We start from the raw sequence: 8,664 nt of genomic DNA, 5'->3' as shown, positions 1-8,664 counted from the left end.
GGCTCTGTAACTGCCATCATTACCATCATCATAACAATTCTCTTAGTGAATAGTGAATTCTCTTTTGATCCCTCCCTGGAATTGATATTATTGGTTCTCCTAGTAAAACTGGAATTTGGGAGGTATTGTTGGTGTGCTGTTGGGCAGCTGTGAGCCAAGGAGAGCAGACAGCAAGAATAGTTTGGTAGGTTAAGCCGGCTATGATTGTTTCTCTAAAAGGCAGATTTAGCAACCAGTATTCATGCATTTCTGACTTTCGTGATCAGATGACTGTAATATACTTTTCATAGGGCTACCATTCATAATGGTTTGGCAGTTTCAGCTGGTGCAAAATGCTATACAGGTGGAACCTATTTATCCGTGTTAGTTCCGTTCCATGATTCGGCGTGATTAACAAAAAACGTGTTGTGCTAAATTCCATAGTTATGCAAAAACACTGCAGCCTGACACTTCCAGATGGAAGGAAACTAAGGCAGCTGTTAGCAATCCCCTCCCCTCCGCTCTGTACTCAGCCCTCCCCGTTGCCAGCTGTCCTGCTTCTTTCACAGTTGGGATGCTGATCTTTTAAGAGTCCAGCCCTATGCATTTCTACTCAGAAGTGAGCCCCATTCCAGTCAATGTGGAAAGCCCCATCCTCAGGAAAGTGTGGAGAGGATTGTAGGCTGTATCTCATGCTTTGCTTGGTGGGAAGGCTTGCTTGTGTTGGTGATTGCCTGCACCATGGGGGGGGGTGCTTGTGTCGGTGATTGCCTGCACCTTCTCAATGGGGGGGGGGAATTTGGCAAACACTCCCTGGGTTTATTAAAGCAATCCCCTCTGTTGCTACCACATTTGCCCCTGTGTGAGTGAGTGAGTGAGTGAGTGAGTGAGTGAGTGAGTGAGTGAGTGAGTGAGTGAGTGAGTGAGTGAGTGAGTGAGAGCTCCACCTTGCTGCACATGTTCTGGCTACAGAGATTTTTGCTGGCTCAGGGGCTCCAGGAGTGTTACTGTTCCTTTTTCAGGGGAACCTCTTCCAGGGCTTCAGGGCTATTTCCCTGCCTGGGCAAGGCAGAGCCTTTTTGCAGTGTTTTGGGCTGCCTGGAAATGGAGTGAGACGCCAGTGCAGGGCAAAGGAGGCAAAGGTGTGTGTAACTTTCAGTTCCCCTACCCCATTCTCATTGAGACAAAACCGCAGATAAAAAATTCGTGGATAAATAGGCTGCACCTGTATATTCCACAATGCTCCAGGCTTCGGTCCTAGTGATGACAGTGGGCAGGATAACAAGCTGACTATCTGTGCAACAAAGTCAGGAATGCAGGGGTCACACAGAGAAATTGTTTTCTCACCAGACAACTCTGGAACTTCTCTTGCCCTGAAGACTCACCAGAACTTAAGCCTGTGTATTTTCAAGAAGGACTGTAAGACTTCATCAGCTGCAAGAAGCTAGTACCATATATTACGTTCCTGGTAGTAGCAGAGGCAGGGACCCAAGTTCTGCAGGACCTTGGAGAGCTCCAAGGGAAGCTGGGCAATATTCCTTCAATAGTGATGGACGTGAGCAAATATATGTGTCTAATTAGCAAAGCCTTCCTACTGAGTGTTCATGGCTTTGCCCTTTCACAGAGATCTACCAGAACTGTGAAGTCTGAACTTTGCCCTCCAGTGACAATAGGTGATAGCCAGGTGTGTCTCCTCTACTGAGAGCCTGCAGGATCGTAAAGGCCCTTGGTGAGGTGATGAACGTGTATATTTGGACTCCTTACTTGAGTCCACAGCTCCTAGACTCGGGGCAGAGTCAACCAAGAAAATGCCATCTTCTAAGTACATAAGAAGATCTCTACTAGATCAGATCAAAGGCCCATTTAGTCTGGCCATCTCTCTGTGTTGTTCCCCACAACTTGATCTTGAGCTGTTATGGAAATTGGAGTGGAAGTGGTCTCTTAGATATGCTGGACTGAGGCTTGGTAGGTCATTACTAACTCCTTGATTCCAGCCTGCAGTGCATAAGGGAGCAGTCCAATGAATCCTGAAGTCATGAGTGATGGTTTCTACGCCTGCATTTAAGGTCAAATGAGATGGACCACAGATGGGCACCTTAGGCTGGAATGAGATTCTCCAGTCTGATCTTCTGACAGCTCCCTATCCGTGGCAACAATTCTCAGATTCTTTTCCTGTGTACACTGAGGCTGGTGCTGCCCACCCACACGTCAGCAGCTTCACTTCCATAGGTAGTGTCTGTGCATCTGTGGAAGAAGTGCATGGGCTGCCCACTGAGACTGACCATAGTGTCAGCATAAATCCTGGATATGAGAGAGAGAGAGAGAGAGAGAGAGAGAGAGAGAGAGAGAGAGAGAGTTCAAAAGTTTCTGTGGAGAACTTCAGTGAAAAAAAAGGAAAAATGGACACTGAAATTTTTTTTTTTTTTAAAGAATGGAATGTGCTTTTTTGGTCTTCTATGCAATTTCAACACCCCATTGCGCTCCCTGGGCCAAAAAATTTGTCCACCCTTGAACTAGACATCTTCTTAAGCACTAACTCACAATCACTTTTTCTGGAGAAGTGAAGGGTTTGATCTGGATTGATCCCCATGATGGTGGGGAGGGAGTTTACAGCCCAATCCTATGCATGTCTACTCAGAAGTAAGTCCCTTTAGGGTCAATGGGACTTACTCCCAGGAAAGTGTGGATAGGATTGGGCTGTTAATCCCTTTGCCCTTTGCCCCACATGCAATCCTGATCTCGATCAGCAAACCCTGTATGTTGTATTTGACCTGAGAGAAACCTCCAGTGGAATCAATGGGAGCATTTTCCCCAGGTCAAATAGTGCATGCAGGTGGCCAATCTGGATCACAACCATATCAAGTACAAAATGTTTAAACCCCCTTCTCCACCCAGTCTCAATCTGGGTTAACCCCTTACACAGAAGAAACACACACAGAGCTGCATAATCCATGCTTATATTAATATATCACTTTCCCTCTTAGAGAAACAGCTGCAGTCCTCTTAGGGCGCAATCCTAACCCCTTTCCAGCATTGACATAAGGGCAATTAAGCTCTGAGGTAAGGGAACAAACATTCCCTTACTTTGAGGAGGCTTCTGTGAGTGACACCCGATTGCAGGATGTGGCACACGTCTCATTGGCACTGCTATGCCAGTGCTGGAAAGCACTGATATAAGGGGTTAGGATTGCTCCCTCAGTCAACAAAATGGGTGGAAAGCACTCCTTGCTATCATCACAATGTGGGTTATTTGCTTGCTTTGTGTAAAGGACCCCCCCCCCCAATACCTTTGTACAGATTTCATGTTGATGGCAATGCCTCATAGGTTTTGTAGTCTTTTGACTACAAGGAAAAAATGCTTTGTTCTTGTGTATCTCTGAGCATATTGAACAACCAATCCAAGATATAAGAATACGTGCATTTTTACAAGTAACTTCAAAAAGGTATTAAGTTTGAAACTGGTTTTCCACAAACTGTTTAGCTGCTAGACTTCAAATCTTCTCACTCCATCTTGAATCAAGTTAGGAAGGTGCGTGGGTCAGTGCGACCACACCAATTGTGTGAGCAGATGGAGACAAAGCACCACAAATATCTTGGATATAAGCAAGAGTGGGGGATCAAGAAGCAGCAGGTTTTCAAGCTAAGTAAACAAGTCTAAGTGTTTGCCTTCTTTTCTGTTTTAATTATATTTTGGCTCTCATACCTATGTAATATTGAATGCAAGCACTGCTGCTAACTAGCAGGCCTTCAAAACCACTTGGGGGGTAGGTCAAGAGTATCTCTGTGTTTATAAATGGGGTCAAGGGTGAACTAACAGGTGGCTTATTTACCAAATGACAACTTAAGAACATAAGACAAGCCGTGGCAGATCAGCATTGGTCCCACCAGATGCCTCTGGCAGCAAACAAGATCACTATCCTTTTGCCACTCCTTTGTATCTGATATTCAGAAATAGGTGACCTCTAAAACCCAGAGGCTGCATGCAGTCATCATGATGTCTAAGCTGTAATGAACTTTTCCTCCATAAATCTGTCCAATCCCCCTTTAAGGGCCTCTATGCCTGGTGCCATCATACTCCTGTGGAAAGGAGTTCCACAGATTAATTACATACTGGGTGAAGAAATATTTCCTTTAGTCTGTTCGGATACATTCACCAGTCAATTTTCTGGTGTTGTAAAAGAGGGAAAAGAACTTCCCTCAATCAACAGCTCTCCAGGGTTTCAGATGGAGAAAGGTCTTTCCCAGCCCTGTCTGGAAATGCTACCAGGGACTGAACCTGGGACCTTCTGCATGCAGCAAATGCATGCAAGCAAATGCTCCATGTGTGGCACCCAATTGCAGGCAAAGCAAATGCTCCGCCATCAAATTACAGATGCTCCTAAAGAACATAGGAAACCGCCTTCTCCAGAGTGAGATCACTGGTCCACCTCATTCAGTATTGTCACTCAGACTGGCAGAAATTCTCCAAGGTTGCAGACAAAGATGTGTGGATGGGTGCTTATGTAATCCTGCTGCATGGTATTGTCAGCTACAGAATGGAAGTGAAAAGAGCAGCACCTGCTTAGTGGGATTTCTTCATTTTAGGATGTCCTTGTTTCACCTTTGAATAAGTTTCTGGTGAAGTTGCAGATCTAGTTCAGCAGAAACATCCTGGGGAACTATTTTAAATCCTGACCAACTTGGCTCCAAGTTGGTTACACCATGAGGCAAGGTGAAGCAGGAGGGGTCTGAGGGGGTGGCAAATTCATAGCCCCGTCTCTTAGTTCCTATGCTGTACCAGCTCTCATCAGAAGACCAGCAATCTCTTAAAAGGAAGATTTAGTATTTCCCAAAATACAACTCTTAGAAATACTTTGAGGGGACTCCATGACAGACACATTTAATTTCAAAGTGTGTTAATTCTAACTAAGATGAAGGTAGGCCCTTTGAACCATATTGGACTAGGGAGTGTAACTTGTGTGTACAGAAGCTAAAAGAGGATTGCATACCAAACTGTTTGATATTAAATTAATAATAATGACACAAGTTTTTTCTCATGGGCCCACAGGCTAAGAAATGAACCAAACAATTGTACCACATCATGCTACCAAAAAATAAATAAAAATCAGAGACATTCTGGAGCCTGCTGTAGATTATTGAACAGTACTAGTATATATATACGTGCACACGCACACACATTCTGATTAAAGTAAAATAAATATATTAAACTGAATTTTCATTATTTGAATATATATATATATTTTTTAAACCTAGGTTCACAATTAAATACTGGAACTTAAGTGTTCCAGTACCTAAGCTATTCTGTACACACTTACCTGAAAGTAAGCTCCATTGAACACAGTGGGACTTAATACTGAGTAAATTGGTATCATATGTATCTGAGTCAGCTTGGCCCATCCTTTAATATAGCTAAGTGGGGGTGCATCTATCTATTCAGGCCCACCCCGAATTCCCCTCCTGACATTTTTTAACCTGTATCTTCACCACATCAAACTTGTAAGATGCCCCAGGCTAGTGGAAGTTCCAGAGTCGCGTTTGCCCTCCAACATTCTGCCCCTTTCAGCCTATAAAAAAGGATATATTTCCCTCGGAGGGAAGCCTATAATATGCCATTTCCACGGTTTGCTGCTGGATAGCACAAGCAGGCCCTGCACTTGGGAAGAGACAGAATAATTTGTAATGTTTACCAACAGCTGTCTGAGAAACACTTATGTTTATGAAGTGCACGTTGTAAATTTTCTGGCAGCTGCAGCAGCAGAAAGAGGAAAGCAGTTCCACCTTCTCTCCCAGTCTTACAAGATCCCTGAGGGAGAAAGGCGATGAAAAATAACCCACAGCCTTACTAACATCTTGCTGCCATCGCAATGTGGTAGCCCCTTCCTTAAGATGTCGTGCTTGTTTCCTTGGCTGGAATTTGTGTCAAGCACCTAGTCCTCATTAGTGAAGCATGTAAGCCACTCTGTCTGTGGTGTAGCCTACACAGGCAGCAGAATGACGTGGTAGGATCTTCAAGGTCTTAGAGTCTAAACAATGATTTTAGGCTACAGGCAGCTAATTGGCAGTGGATGGATATCACATTGTGATAATTAGGACTGAAGGACTGAAATATTGAAAGGGTCTGACAGCCACTGTTACCCTGCACATGCCCAATCTCGTCTGATCTTGGAAGCTAAGCAGGGTCAGGCCTGGTTAGTACTTGGATGGGAGACCGCCTGGGAATACCGGGTGCTGTAGGCTTATACCATAGTCTTTCGAGACTGAAGGTTGCCAACCATTGAAAGGGTCCCCCCACCTCCAAAGCCTCAGCAGTGCTGGGAATACCCACATCTCACCTTCCTTGAGTCCTTTATTCAGTCCTAGAGCTCCCACCATTGTCTCCTTTTGCCACCCATTTTCATCTCTCCTGCCACACTATTCTGTACTGATTCTGGGCTTTACCCTTAAGTTCCTAGTCCTCATGTTTAAAACTTTCTGCCCTCATCATACTTCCTCCCTCATTTCCCTTTTATTCCCATTATGCGCTTATAGGAGAAACAAAGCCAGAGGGAAGCCATGAGCCAAGCAATCCCCCGAAATTACTTCACCCTCTGCTAATGGCCCATTTCCTTTAATGAACTCTTGAATGCCGGAAGCTTCCCACCATAATGAACCTTCCAAATTAAGAAAGATGCTACAGTATGCAAGTCTAGGCCAAGAGACTTTGGATTCATCAGCAGCACCTCTCATTTTTGGAATGGTGTGCCTTGTGCTGAGGGACACCTGGCCCCAAAGCAAGGCGAATGGCTACTTCACACAACAGATTTGATGTGCTATTGCAAGAAATGGGCTGATACATGGGGCTCAATCCATTTGGACGCTGTCCTGAAGATGCCCTATTGATTGGTTGATTTTTTCCATTTTTATCCTGAAAAGTCACAAGGTGGCTAACAATAAAATATTTTTTAAAAAACGTAGAAACTATTTAAAACAATTTAAACACAGATTTCTGAACCAATCAGAAAGAACAGAATGAGGCAAACCACTCCCAGGCCACGTTCACTCCCCACACAAAAGGTCTAGAGAAACTTCCCAAAGGGCTACCCATAGATAAAGCTCTGTCCTCTGTCAGACATGTCTATTGAGCTTTATGGCTCAAGCCTATGGGCTGATTACAATGTGGAACTTGTAAATGCCACAGCACCACCATAAATGGTACACCACTGCACCACTGGCACAGATGGCCAGAAGTTTGGCATGCACACCACTGATGGATCCAACTCCAGCCAGATCATGTAAGTTGGTTGTGGAGGTTGACTATGGGTAGTTTGTGGAGGGTGGGGAGGCAGGAGGCAGTTCAAGGGTAGGAGGGGGATCTCAGTGGCATTAATGCACACCAGATCCTATCCCTGTTCTATGCCTGACACACCTATGCCTGACACACCCCTTTCATTTCCTCAGGCTTGCACCAGCAAGAGAAATAGTATGGATTTGAGAAGATCCATTGGTGGCCTACCAGGAGGTAAGTAAAAGACTTTTTGGTGTGGCTGCATGCTATGGTCTGGTGGGCTGTTAGTCAATAACAATATACAGAGCTAAGCCTTCCATTATATACAATCACAAGGATTTTTTCAGTATTTTACCTGTGTGGATGTGAGCATCAGTTACATTGTAGAGGGAGGAAAAGACACAAAGGAAAGAATGGCAAGCTGTGGCGAGTTCTGCATGCACAATGATCCATACAAAATTTGGAAATGCACAATATTGGAACAATGAATATCTTCCATTGTTTACCTGGCTTACTCCCAGGTAAGTGTGCATTAGTTCTACTTTGGAAACTAGATCAGGTAATTAAGATTGTAATCCTATGTCCTTTCCTTGGAGTAAATCCCATTGATTACTATGGAATTTACTTCTGAGTAAGCATGTATAGGATTGGGCTGCATGAACTCCAAAATCTGGGGAGAAATTTAGACAATTTGTGAAACATCTCTGTTTTGAATGGGGGTAGATCCTGTCCATCTTTGCTTTCTCTCCTTCTCCATCTGTCTAGACTTTTTCTCACCCAGAGCTGGCACTTTGATGGCACAGTAAAAACCTCAAGGTCGCTCGAGTGTTGCAGATAGAAGGTTGTCTCTGGCAACATAAAAAGGGCATCAAAGTTCATGGCTGTTACTCAGGCAGCAATTAATGACGGTGTAAGAACTGGGGAAGGGAAGAGCATTCACACTGGCAAATGAGCTCACTGTGGCTAACATTATTACTTACTTCACTGAACTAAGGAACTCTGTGGAATTGTGTATTATATTTCTGGACTCAGTAGGAATCCACATGCAATCAGATAGCTCAGTTTATGGGCATCATCAATGCGGGGAAAGCATGTGCAAATGTGCAGTTAAAGAAACATCTGCCCATCACCGGGGCGGATAGAGTTGGAAAACAGTTGGCAGGCCTGTAGCTGTCCCATGATTCCGTGTGTTGCTATTACTGCCTGGAATGGCTCCGAAGGCAAGTGCACATTGCGGCACCTGCAGTTCTTACCACCCCACCACCCCTGTAGCCACTGGTTTTGTGTTCTATATGTTCTCTGGGTTGCTCAATATTAATACATATTACCATCACTCAACTGTAACTCCCAGAATATAAAGTATTTTGGGTCTCAAACAGGGGTTCTAGTAGTGGAACTGAGGAACCATTTTCTTGCTGTCA

General features: G+C 44.4%; 1 pseudogene; it reads left to right on the top strand.

The window, feature by feature from the left end:
* The first annotated feature begins 6,096 nt into the window (after positions 1-6,096).
* On the top strand, positions 6,097-6,216 carry LOC136659878 (5S ribosomal RNA; annotated as a pseudogene).
* The last annotated feature ends 2,448 nt before the right edge of the window (positions 6,217-8,664 follow it).

The sequence above is a fragment of the Tiliqua scincoides genome, chromosome 8 (genome assembly GCF_035046505.1).
Source record: "Tiliqua scincoides isolate rTilSci1 chromosome 8, rTilSci1.hap2, whole genome shotgun sequence".
NCBI lineage: Eukaryota > Metazoa > Chordata > Lepidosauria > Squamata > Scincidae > Tiliqua > Tiliqua scincoides.
This window is presented reverse-complemented; position numbering and strand designations above follow the sequence as displayed.